Source organism: Coturnix japonica, chromosome 1 (assembly GCF_054131305.1).
Source record: "Coturnix japonica strain WE chromosome 1, WE-NBRP24, whole genome shotgun sequence".
NCBI classification, from domain to species: domain Eukaryota; kingdom Metazoa; phylum Chordata; class Aves; order Galliformes; family Phasianidae; genus Coturnix; species Coturnix japonica.
Genome location: NC_140663.1, coordinates 45,570,464 through 45,583,024, shown reverse-complemented (window position 1 = coordinate 45,583,024; position 12,561 = coordinate 45,570,464).

Here is a 12,561-nt window from a genome sequence, read left to right as displayed (position 1 = left end):
GTTAAACAAAGAGCCGGGGGGAGGTGGGGGTGGTGGTGATTCCAGTCCTTCCCGATATCTCTTCAGGCACATCCTTAGGTATGTCACGACTTGTATATTTTTACAATGCGTACAACAAAACACTAAAACATACATTGTTACTAGTTTAGGCATATTAACAGGCATATTGTTAATTATTTTAACTTCTCCTCTTTGGATCCTTTATTACTCAGGACTTATTTGTCCAGCACCAAAAATCAGTAGTTCTATTTCAGACAGCTGGACAGACAGAAGCTGCAGTCTTTGTACCTATGACTTCTACCTAATAACTACAAATTGCTTCACTTATATAATGAGACCTTGAAATAAAATATTCTTATCTTATTCTAAATGCAGAAACAACATTTGATTCCCACATGAGGACTACACATCTGGATACAGTACTCCAGGTGAGGCATCACCAGCAGAGGGACAGGACCACCTCCCACAACCTGCTGGCCATGATCCTTTTGATGATTTCCACCTTGTCCTATCACAACACGCCAAGCTAAAGAGTCTCCCCTTCTTTCATAGAGCCCCCCTTTAGATACTGAAATTTCAATAGGCTGTACAGGAAATGTGGAGCTTTTCATAACAGATACCTGTAATGCAAAATGCCCCAGCAGCTGTAGTCTAGAAGTGAGGTGAGGAGTGAACTCTGCAGAGACCAGGAAGTGGCAGGCCTGTAATTATTATCAATATCACATCTCATGGACAACAAGGATGTTGGTCCAAACAGAGATACAGCTGTCTGGGTTTGGGCTGTGCTCACAGTCTTGCTATGCTGTTCTCTGCCAAGGAGCCTGAGTTGCACCAGATGAGGTGCAAGAAGATTCTGGCAATGCTGTTCCCTCTGAGGTTTACCAGGGCTTCTATGCTTGTCTATGTCTCACGTGGCCAAGAATCATAGAATCATAAAATCAGAGAATCACAGACTGGTTTGGTTCGAAGGGACATCAAAGCCCACTCAGCCCCAAACCCCTACTATGGGCAGGGCTGCCACCCACCATCTCAGGCTGTCCAGGCCCCATCCAACCTGGTCTTGAGCCTCCAGGGATGGAGCACCTGCAGTTTCTCTGGACAGCCTATGCTAGTGCCTCACACTCCTCTCAGTGAAGGCTCACTGCAGCTGCAGCCCATCACCCTGCTGCCCCTTGATACACCCAAAAGCCCAGCACACACCTTGTGCCCCTTTGCTGACATAGGAAATCCCTCTGTAGAAGCTTCCTTTCAGACACCTATTCAAAGCTATTGGCTTAGCTGCTTTTAAATGCAATCCTATAGAGATAAGCTGAAGCCATTAGTGTTCTCTGGATGATCCGGAGAGTAGCATTCACGCCTTCCAACACACATGTTAACTAAAGAGCTCCTGCCACCCAGGCACTTCTCACTGCTGAGAGCTTTGCTTTTCAGAGGGGAAGCATGAAGTGAGCATGTGATACTGCCTTTAATGGCTCTGAGGGAGAGGGCCATTAAAGTCCTCCAACGTTTAGAGGCAGCTTTTGTGTGACAATTCAGGAACCTTAATTTGCATCAAACAAGGAAGAAGTTCCTTGTATCAGCAGAACTGTCAGTAGAAAACAGCCAAAGGCTTATCTGTGAGGTGCAGGATAGTGGGGAAATGGGCAAGTGAAATGGGTAAGTTCACTGACCGCGGTGCAGAAAGAAAATTCAAAGCACATTATCTACTGTCATTGTGTGACTGGATGCTACTTGGAGGGTATCTTGCCTGCTAACTTCAGAATGCAAAGTCTGCCGATGTCCTGGTAGACACACAGAAGGAAAATTAGCTCAGGCAACAAAGGGAGGAAGGAGAAACAAACAAATTAACAGGTCTCTTAGCTATCTTGAGGCTTTTCCTCGCTAGCCTAAGCAGGTTCGTTTCCACTGGGATTTACAGAAGATACTACCACAGCTAGTTTGCTCGTCACAAATAAAAAGGAGAATTTTCAGTGCAGATAAAATGCAGTTCAGGACATGAGTCCACTATTGTGCTCTTAAAGTTATAAAACGGTGACAGCACCCTGACAGTGCAGCTGAAGTTCAATTCCCCACATAAGAGGCTGTTCCGGGAAACCATCCTGTAATATCCACCCAGAGAAAATACAAGGGGAAGAAGAGGTACCTCCTCTGCTGCTCTAGAGGTCAGTTAGAGATCACATCACACTGCAGGGACCCATCTGGGCTGATCTTCCTTGCTTCCAGGTGTGGCATGCCAACAGTTTGCTTGACAGGATGGGAGGGAATGGCCTCAAGTTGCACCAGAGGAGGGTCAGGTTGGATATGAGGAAAAATTTCTTCTCTGAAGCAGTGGCACAGGCTGCCTAGGGAGATGGTGCAGTCACCATCTCTGGAGGTGTTCCAGAACCGTGTGGATGTGGCACTGAGGGACGTGATCAGTGGGCATGGTGGGGATGGGCTGGCGGTTGGACAAGGTGATCTTAGAGGCCTTTTCCAACCTTAATGGCTCTGTGACTCTTAAATTAGAAGAAGACTGACTTGGTCTCTCTTTTTTGGGGGGTCTCTTCAAAATCTGAGGAAAAAATAATACCAAGTGCAGGTTTGCTATCGGCATCATGGGCTAGTGGGACTGCCTTATGTTCTGCACATTCATCAGAGTGGAGTGTGTGCAACACCACAACTTATCCTGAATCACAGAATCATAGGGGTTGGAAGGGACTTCTGGGGCTCACTGAGTCCAACCCCTTGCCAAAGCACATTCTGTACAGTAGGTTGCACAGGAACTTGAAGACTTTTGCCATTGCTTGGCAGAGATGCATATCCAAGGAATGCGTGGCAGCAGAGTCAGCTATCTGGCGTTGCATAGCTCTACATCTCACCACAGTGATAGCAGCTATTTGCCTCTTATTGGATGGAGAAAACTGCAGAAAACAGTGGCTGTGATTTCATCAGAGCAGGTGAGTCATTCTATCAGTTTGCTGCTGCCATGCAGTTAGCCGTGCCCTTGATTTCTGCTGGGTGGATGCACTGAGTCAGCTCAGCATGGACAATCTGCAGAGGCCCAGAGCCAGTGCAGGGTGAGTGGCGGGAATGCACAGCCAGAAGGAGAAAGAGGAAGCCTTTGCTGCTGGCAGCCAGTGTGATTAAATCACCTCATCCGAAGCTGCAGACTCAGCAAAACAATTCACTTGGCTTTGAGATTGGCATTACACCTTTGCATGAATAGGGAATCCTCCCTCCAAAGCTTCTTCAGGGTGGGAAGGGAAGGGGAGGAAGACCTCAAATCTGCAGCAAATGGTGCATCCTACACCTCCTTCATGACTGGATGTTGTGTTGCGGGACATGGTTTATTGGGAGCTATTGGTAATAGGTGAATGGTTGGACTGGATGATCTTTTAGGTCTTTTCCAACCTTGGTGATTCTATGATTCATGGAAGCTATCCCACAAGCTTTTCAATCAAACAGCAAAGCCAGGACAGTTTTCTGTTCCTTAGCCTGTAAATTAAAGCAGAAAGAAAAACAACAACAACAACAAAACTAACATGTTCATGCTAGCACAAGTCTCAATCATTCATGCTATCACCACTGTTAGCTCTGTTAGGGAACAGAATAATAGCAAGAGGCATCTCGTTACCCTGTGAAATAGCTAAATTAGTGCCACTTGTTGCTGATGCTTCTCTCTCCAGGCAGAGTGCAGCTATCGGTCATGTTTATCAGGTTGGAGAATAGCACAGCAGTGTTGCAAGATTAACTCGCTAGTATCAGCTGACCAAAATGATAGCTGTGTGTTCTCATTTCAGCTGTGTGTGCCTTGGAGAGCACAGGCATTTCACAAGCACTTATTCAGTAGAATATGTGCTAGAGCAGCTGTGGTAAACATTTTGAATTTAGGAGTCTGTTTAAAAAAAAAGAACAGGTAAGGCTTCAAGACACATGCATGGGTGCTTTGCACTGACTTCAGAGAAATTCTGATGAAAACAAAGTGTGTCTGATTAAAACAGAAGGCACGTAACCACCTGAACAGTGTAGCAAGCTTCCCAGGGCTCTCCGCTATGCTGTTTCCAACTCTTGAAATGAAGTCTTTCAAAGCAGCAGTGAGAGGGCTTGCAGCAAGGTGTGCTGGGTGAAAAATGCTGGTCTTGGTTATGGAAACCTAGAGAAACGTGGTCATGGGTGTCCAATCTTCTGAAGCCTTCAGCTCCATCAGAGAATTGAAGACGAGCCACTAGGACAAAAGGTACCATTGCTAACAAAAGGCTGGGGTTGGTTATGAAAACTGGTTTTCTCAAGTGCTGGCTTCCCCAGGTCTAGGGGAAGCCATCTCTGAACACCAGTCTGCTTTTGTGTGAGCATGTGGCTGTGCTGCACACAGCTCTGAGTGTGATGCTGGTACGAGGAGGAGGACATTGAGGCAGGCAGTGGGAGTGAGCTCTGTCTGAGTCAGTCTCTGCTATGTAAGTCCATGATGCTGTGCTGATTTTTACTGGCTGAGGTTCTACCTCGTTATTCCAGAAAGAAATCATAATTTAACTTGATAAGATCTTCAGGTAGGGAGGCAAAGGGTGTGGGTAGTGATTTACTCCGCTTTGAAATTATAATTATCATCTTTCATCTATTTAAAGACTCTTTATATTTACCTATGTAAGGCAGTCTAATATGGTCATTGTGGTTTTCATTTCTCATGACTCAGATGAAGCTGACCACGGCTTTAGAACCCTTCTCAACATACTCATCTTATTACATTTTATTGTTTCTACCTTCCCTATTTTTGCAGTCTCCAGCTTGCTGAAAAATCTGTTGGTGGTTTCTTTCCCCCCACTTTGTCTGCATAGGGAAAATGTGTCATTTTGGATAAACAGCCAGCTAACTTAGAGCTGGTTCAGCCAAGCTGGTGACTGTGGCATGAGTGTTTTTCAGTATGCAGTCAACCCAAGCATCCTGTGCAGATGCGCAGAGCCCATGCAGTGGGAACTGAGGGCACTACTTGGAGGTCTTGTGTAGGGTAAGAAACCTCCCAGCGGAGTCAGTAAAGAGCAACTGTGTTGCACACTCACATAAATGATGACCTCATGTAAGGAAGAGATAACTCATTAAGGAATACCATGCCCAAAGAGGCTGAAGCCTAGCACATACAAGACACATGTTCAAAAAGCATTAACCAAGACTGACTAGCTCATTTTTAATGCAGCTGTCTTTTGTTCATGCGAACTTCAAACTTATGTTGAGCATCGTGTTACTTAGAGCATGGGTGCAAAACTTTCTAATATGACTAATATGCTGATAGCATAGACAGAGCTTGGCTTGCTCAGCACTGCAATCACAACAGCCTTCTATTTGCATCCTGCCACCATCTCCCTTTGCACTCCCACATTAGCTGGAAGCTTGTGTCTTCATTGTGTCCGCTTCTAATTCCTTTATCCTGCATTCTCAGCTCAAATGCTGCACTTTAATCCGTAAAATTCATTCTGTATTCTTCCTAAACTTCTTCATCCCTATCACCTTATTCCACATCAGTGGGTACCTTTGTTTTCCATGACACGTATTATACTTATCATGGCCATTAGCTTTTTAAGTTTTGCTTGTATTCTTTTACTGTTTGTTAGTATTATTGCTATAAGCACCTGAGAACTTCTTTTAGTTCTTATGGAGCAAGCATGTATGTTGAACTTGGTGACTCCTATCCAATAGCTTTGTCCCCAGTCCACCCCAAAAGACAAGGAGTGAAAGGAAGAGGACATTGAAATAATTTGTCTGGATGTAACTATGCTGAGAGAGGATGTGATAGGTTCAGAAAATAAGACAACTGAAGAGGGAAGAGGATGGTGTTCATTGAATCATGACTTCCAAGTCCACAAGAACCTCAGTGTCACACTGAATGGAGGACAGTGAAATAGTAGGGAGTCATATTTACAGTGCTAGTTATAGTGGACCTCCCTTGCCTGAGTGGGAAATCCAATGCCTAAATATGCTGGAGGATCTGAACCTCTGAAGCAGAGCCCTCTGAACACAGAAAGCATTGGAGCCTCTTCCATGTGAGGAGTGCTGGGGGAGTACTGTGTGGGACTGCAGCAGAGCATCCTGTTCCCATGGCAGAGGGGAGATGATAGAATCATTAAGATTGGAAAGACCACTAAGATCATTGAGTCCAACCATCAACCCATGCCTGTGACTGCTCTAGACTGTGTCATCCACTGCAACATTTCTGTTCTTGAACACATCCAGGGATGGTGACTCCAGGTCATGCAGGATGTGCTGGCACTAAGTGCTAATGTTATGGAGCAAAGTTAATTGCTCATGTCATCATTTTAGTTCTCTGGCCTTCCCACTAATGTTTCCTCTGTATTCCCTTGGTTTTGTGTGTGTGGCTTCCTCTGGGCCAGGTCTCTTCCCATTGTGACATCTTGATAGGCAGTAGACCAAGTAGGGTTCAGCACTAAGAAGTAGTTAGCATTCAGATAGGTCAGGAGGGGGTTGTGCAGGGCTGGGTTTTCCCAACTTCTTCTCAGAAACAAGTGTTGATAGAGCAAGGGGGGTGAAACTGCAAAGACGAACTCAAACCACAGTCATGCATCAGAATTATGTGAGGGCAAGGAGGAGCTCACCTTGCACATTTGCTCATTTGCTGGAAAGGGAAGTCATCAGATGCTGCCTAGAAACTACAGAGTGTGCTGCAGAGAGCTCAGCGTTTGCTTCCTGCACCTCTCCCCTGCCACACAAAGCCAATATCATGGTCTGAAATGTTCCCTTAGTGTGGTTGCAATGTGTTCAGTGCCTTTCTCCCTTCCTACAGCTAACTTGATGGTTCCTTATTTTCATTGTGGACTAATGTATAGGTAGATTACTGTGTGTATGCGTGTGTTTGTGGAGTTGTAGTTAGTACCTGTTTAGATTTGTGGGTATGCGATCTTGTTAGGAGTTTCATAATTTCTCCTGGAGTTTCCTTATGTGTAAAATGGAGATAATAACACGTAATTACCTACCTTGCAGGGATGTTGTAAGGACAAATTAACCAATTCATGTGTGGGTGTTTGCAGATGAAAAGCATGATATTACGACTAAATATAATGATTGAACGTTGTAGAAGAGAGTTTGTGTTTGTTATGCTGATTGAATATGAGACCAGAGTGCTTTATGCGTGTTTATTTGTAGCGAAGTACCAAGTATTTGTGGAAGGTAGGAAACAGGAAGCTGAGTCTGGGGCAAGTGTCAAAGAGATGGTTAAATATAATCCTTTTAAGTTATTGACCTCTTCACTGAGGCTGATGCCAAACAAGGGAGAAGACAACAGAAAAACAAAAACAGGGCCAAGCTATAGAAGAAAGGAATTAAAATAAAATACAATTAAAGATCATGATCTCAAAGAACAACAATGCATAAACTGAATAGGAAAATAAAAAGCTAGGGTAAATGAGGACAAGGGATAGAAAAGAAACCTCAGGGATTCATGATGTGGGATTATTTCAGTACATAAAGTTATGAAAAGTAAACACCAATTTAAGAGACATCACAAACATTTGATGGAAAGCATATGCAGGAAAAGAAAAAGAGTGGAGTGGAAGGGAAGGGAAGAAAGGAAGAGATGTGCTTAATTATTTCTTGTTTTCATTTCATTAAATGTAACACATTGTTCTTCTATTTCTTATGCTTTGTTGAGAGGCACTTCTTTGGAAACCTTAAAGGTGATGTCAAGTATTTCTGGCACTTTTTCCATGTGTTCCTGAAGTGGGTTGGTGAGAGTTAAGGTATGGATGCTTTTGTCAGCCTGAGAATGGCCCTGTCTGGTTTCATTTGGCTTCCATGATTTCTCTGGAAATTAATGGAACAAATTCATTTCCATTGACTCCAGTGAAGCTGTACCAGGAGTGAATCAGATCCATTCTCCCTGCTAAATGCATCTGTCTCTGCTGCCTTGTGAAGCTCTGATCCAAAATCTATTTCAGGTTAAACCCGGAAAACTTTGTGATTAAATACAAAGAAATAAAACCAGAGATTTTTATGATCTTTCACTGGGCATGGTATGTGGGTGTATGAGCTTCCTGAAGGACTGGTGAGGGCAGGTGGAACATGAGAAAGACTAAGGGATAAAAAACCACCATGCTGCAAAAATCAAGGAACAAGCTGATGTCATTTGCAAACTGACCAGAGTTGGAATGAGAATCATTGGCCAGCATCTCTATGGGGTACTATGGCCAGTTTCCCTTTGCTGCCTCTTTTTTTTTTTTTTCCCCCCTCTCTCATCCCTGGTCTCCAAATCCAGGATAGCTCCCATTCCTCACCTGATCACTGTTTTACATCTCTTCCTTGCACCCCAACACTTATTTTAGGCTGACTCAACCTCACCTCAACATTCTGACCCAAATTAATCTTTTCTGTAATTCAACGGACTAAAATTGACGTAAATGAAGTTACATCAGAGCTGAAATTAGCCTAGTGAGACTAAAATAGCACCTGCCTTGTCTACCAAACCATTGCTTGTTTATTCTCCACCTCCACCCACATACCATGGTGTCAGTATTTCTTTCTTTCTCTTCTCTGTTCTCATTTCTCTGCCAAGAACAGGCTGTGCTCTTGGTGGTCCTCTTCAGCATCTGGTTTTCTTTCACCTCTATTGCAGAGGCTGTCAGTCTGTGTTAGAAGAGGCACCCTGCCTGTGTTGAAGAGGTGCTTTCCCCGTGTCCAAGTCTTCCAAGGCCAACTGTTTTCCATCTTCCATTAGATTTTGCTGTCTATCATGTTACAGATTAGCCTGGTTGCAGCAGGTGCCTCACGTTCCTATCGTACTGACAACCTTACTCCAAAAAAACTGCAAGTCAGTAAGTTGACACTTGGAAAGGCAGCGCAGCAGGATGGTGGCAGAGCTATGGATGTTAAACTTCAAGCTTCCCTTCCTCTTCTAGGATTACATTTCTGCCAACATTTATTTTCCTCTTTACAGGCTTTCTCTCTTTCTCATGCATGTTTTAACCTTCTCCTTCATTGTCTTTCTCATACCCTCTGATTTCTTTCAGTTTCCTCTTGCAAGGGGAGGCTTTCTCCCTTCCTCTTACAAAAATCCTTGCTGCTTCCATCCTGTTTCTCTCTGGCTGATCTGCGTTTTGTTTGGCAGTGTGCTCCACCATTCCCATCTGGGTATCTCTCTGGGGCAAGGATTTATTCTATAATTGCACTAGCTTATTTATTACCATGGCATAGACATTTGCAGTGTTACACAAATGCTTCTAGTAAAGGCTTCTAGTTCTAAAGGTCATCATTGGGATACCTTGTATTTACCTTCCCAATACAGATGAGCTCAGAACAAAAGTGACCAGCAAGCCACTGAGAAGATGAAGGCAGGGAACCATCCTGATCTAACTAATTTACTAAGTCAGCATTCATAAAAGTAACTTACCTAGTGCTGCAAACAAACAACCCAATGCAAACTCACCCTGTTCCAAACAACTTAATTAATTCCTCTGCACTGCTGTGGATTCCCATGACAGTATATGGCTGCATATGTACTGAAGCCTAGAGGGCATTTTTGTGCTGAACGCCCAGAGCAGGATCTATTTACCATTCTCAGTGTCAGGCTGGCACAGTCTTCCATACTGGTACTTGTGTACAGCCCTTCTCATTCCTCTGCAGGTGTCAGAGCTGCCCCTGGTCTGGCATACTGAGTATCAGCTGAAGCTTCCTGGGGGTGACGGACACAGGCTGTGACACTGCTCTGTCATGATAGATAAGGCTAGAAGCTTCCAAGAGCCTTTCTGCAGCTAATCCTCTTGGACGGAAAGGCCCTGTGCCACCTGGCTACCAAGGCCACCAGCACATCCTCCCTGTTGACTGCCACAGTGTTACTCCAAGCATTGGCAAGAGTGATACTTGAGCTGTAATTTGCTATTCACATTGCTCTGCAGTGTTGAAATAGGATCACAGGGCAATTACCTTACATGAAAGGATGAAATGACTCCACTACATCCCATGTGCAACTTGCGGGAAGAGAATAAATTAAATGTTTGTGAAAAATGCAAAATGCAAAGCCATTAGTTGCAGCCCTTCCCAAGATCATCCGCTGTCTAATTGCATTTCCTGCCTCACTGTGGCTTAGGTCAATTGTCAGCATGGTGGGGGGGAAAAATCCAATCAGTGCTTCCTCTACTAATTGGCATCCTCAACACAGTGGATGTACAGCCATGAAGGATGGGCTCTGTCATCCTGCCTGTCAGAGCAGAAATATTCCAGGAGGGGCTGGGATCTGCCACAGGCTGTGTGCTTCCCCAGGGATGCAGCTGCCTCTCCAGCTGAAGGAAATAAAGACAGAAAGGTGGAGAAGGAGAAGGTGTGGGGGTCTGACAAGCAGAAACATATTACTGAACCAGCCTTGTTGGATGAGTAAAAAAGAAAAACATCCATAGTCATTTTCAAGGTAAGATTTTTGAAAGATGCCAGAAAAGGATGACAGAGCAAATAAGATAGAGCAGCTAAGGAAGACGGGCTAAACAAATGAATAAAGGTCTCCTTTATTCCATTTCTTCCATCCTTGGAAGAAAAGAGAGAAAAAAAAAAAAACAAAAAAACCCACCATGGACAAGCTCAGAGCTGTGGTTTGTTTCTGCTACAGCTGCTTCTCTACCTTCCTTCCTCCTTTGAGTTTCACATGAGGGCCAACGTGGTAACATTCTGCAGCCTCAGAGTGTGACTTGGGGCAATCTGTCTGAAAACTATCCCTTTGAAGAAAGGAATCTTAAATGTGATGACCAAAGTGTTGAGATATGAACAATGAGAATAGTTCATGAATCTGGATTCAATCAGAATCCATTTGATTATTTTTAAGCCTCTAAGACTGAAAGCAATAAACTTTCCTAAGAAAGATGCCACTTATTTTAAAGTGAGCAGTGAAGTTTTGATTAACTGAGTTGCAAAAGAAATGGATCTAAAAACAGTCACTGGAGGAACATAAGTGCATTATGTATTTGTGTTTTGCTCTGGGAAGAATTCAAAATCAGATCCCTCTGTTGCTGCTGATCTGAAAGGACTGAAATTAGTGTGACTTCACTTGCACTCACCCAAGTCATAGACTTTGCTGGGTGGAAAAACTGAGGAGCAAACAGGAGGGAAGCATCCTGTGGATCTCCTGGCACTTCTGAGTGGGTGACATCCTGTACGTCACTTCTCCACAGACTTTTAAGCTAAATAAGCATCAGAGGCCAACATATTCTGGCTAAGAAAGGACATCTTCCAACCCGATAAGCTCAATTCTACCACATCTTGAGAACTAGATCTTAATGGTCATGAATAACAAATCTGTTCATTCCATCTCCATCTCTGAGCCCACACTTCAGCCTTCTGCATCTCCTTTTGGAGTGGTCCATTTTTTCTTTCCTATGCTGTTCCCTTCGTACAGTTTTGCTTTTATTGTGAGGATCAGTTTGCTTCCTACTTGTTTATTATTGTATTTTAAGGCTCACATTAGTCTCAAAGTACTCTAGTAATATCCCAAGCTGACCTGTAAGGAGTCCAACTCCCAGAGTTCTACAGAGGACCAAGTCCAAATCCATGCAATACATCTGTACTGTATGTGTATGAGTACTGTCCAAATGCTTCTCAGACTGCAGCATCTTGGGGCCATGGCAATGGCTGTGAGGTGCCTGTTCCATGCCCAACCACTCCCTGGTTGGGAACCTTTTCCTAATACCTAACATGGCTTCCCTCCCGACAGCTCTATGCCATTTCCTCAGGTCCTGTTACTTGTGTTCCATTGTCTATAAAGTACATTGTGCTGTGAGAGTTGCATTGTTACAGCTGCATTAAGCATCCTGTTCAGACACTATGCCATTTATTCTCTGCTATTTTCTTTCTTGCAATCTGCCATTCAGAGCTTAGCTCGTTTGTGAAGGGACTTTACAGCTATCTGGCTCCTCCTCTTCTTTGCATAAGCCAAAGCAAATGTAGGAGACACTGCTGGTGTTTTTTTTTCTGGTTCATTGGTTGTGTTTGCTTTTTCTGTTTGGCTGGTTGTGAGGTTTTTAAAGCTCTTCCCTGTAGCATTTCTGTGAAACACAGCAATATTGTCTTCATTTTACAGATAGGGATCTGAGGCACAACCGATGACCTGGCCAAGGCCCCTCTGTAGCTCAGCTGTGTTCTGAACTGAAACCAGTTACGAGCTTTTGCTTCTAAGGCAGTTGAAAGATGAAGCAAGAGGCCTAGGTCAGCGTGATTTCTTACAGGAAACTGCCTCAAAGTGTTGCCCTGTAAATGGGAGCAGCCAGGGAAAACAGCTACAGGCCTTTCCGTGTGTGCACAGTCAGCAAATACCTCACTTCAAGAAGCGAACCCGCAAACACAGTTGCTCCTTTCTGCTCTCTTCAGAGGACTCCATACATATTTACTCTCACATGGAAACAACAGCTGAAAGACTGAGTGGGAGGCCAGAAGCACTCAGCACAGTTGCGGCAGTTCTCCAATTCAGCAGCTAGGCTTTGCTTTTCTCCCTGAGGCAGTGTAATGTGACAGAAAGGAAGCATCTGAAAGCATTTCTTCATCATCAAGATTGCAGCGCTGTCACTAATGCAGAGGTGACACACCTTCCCTCCACTGCCTGCA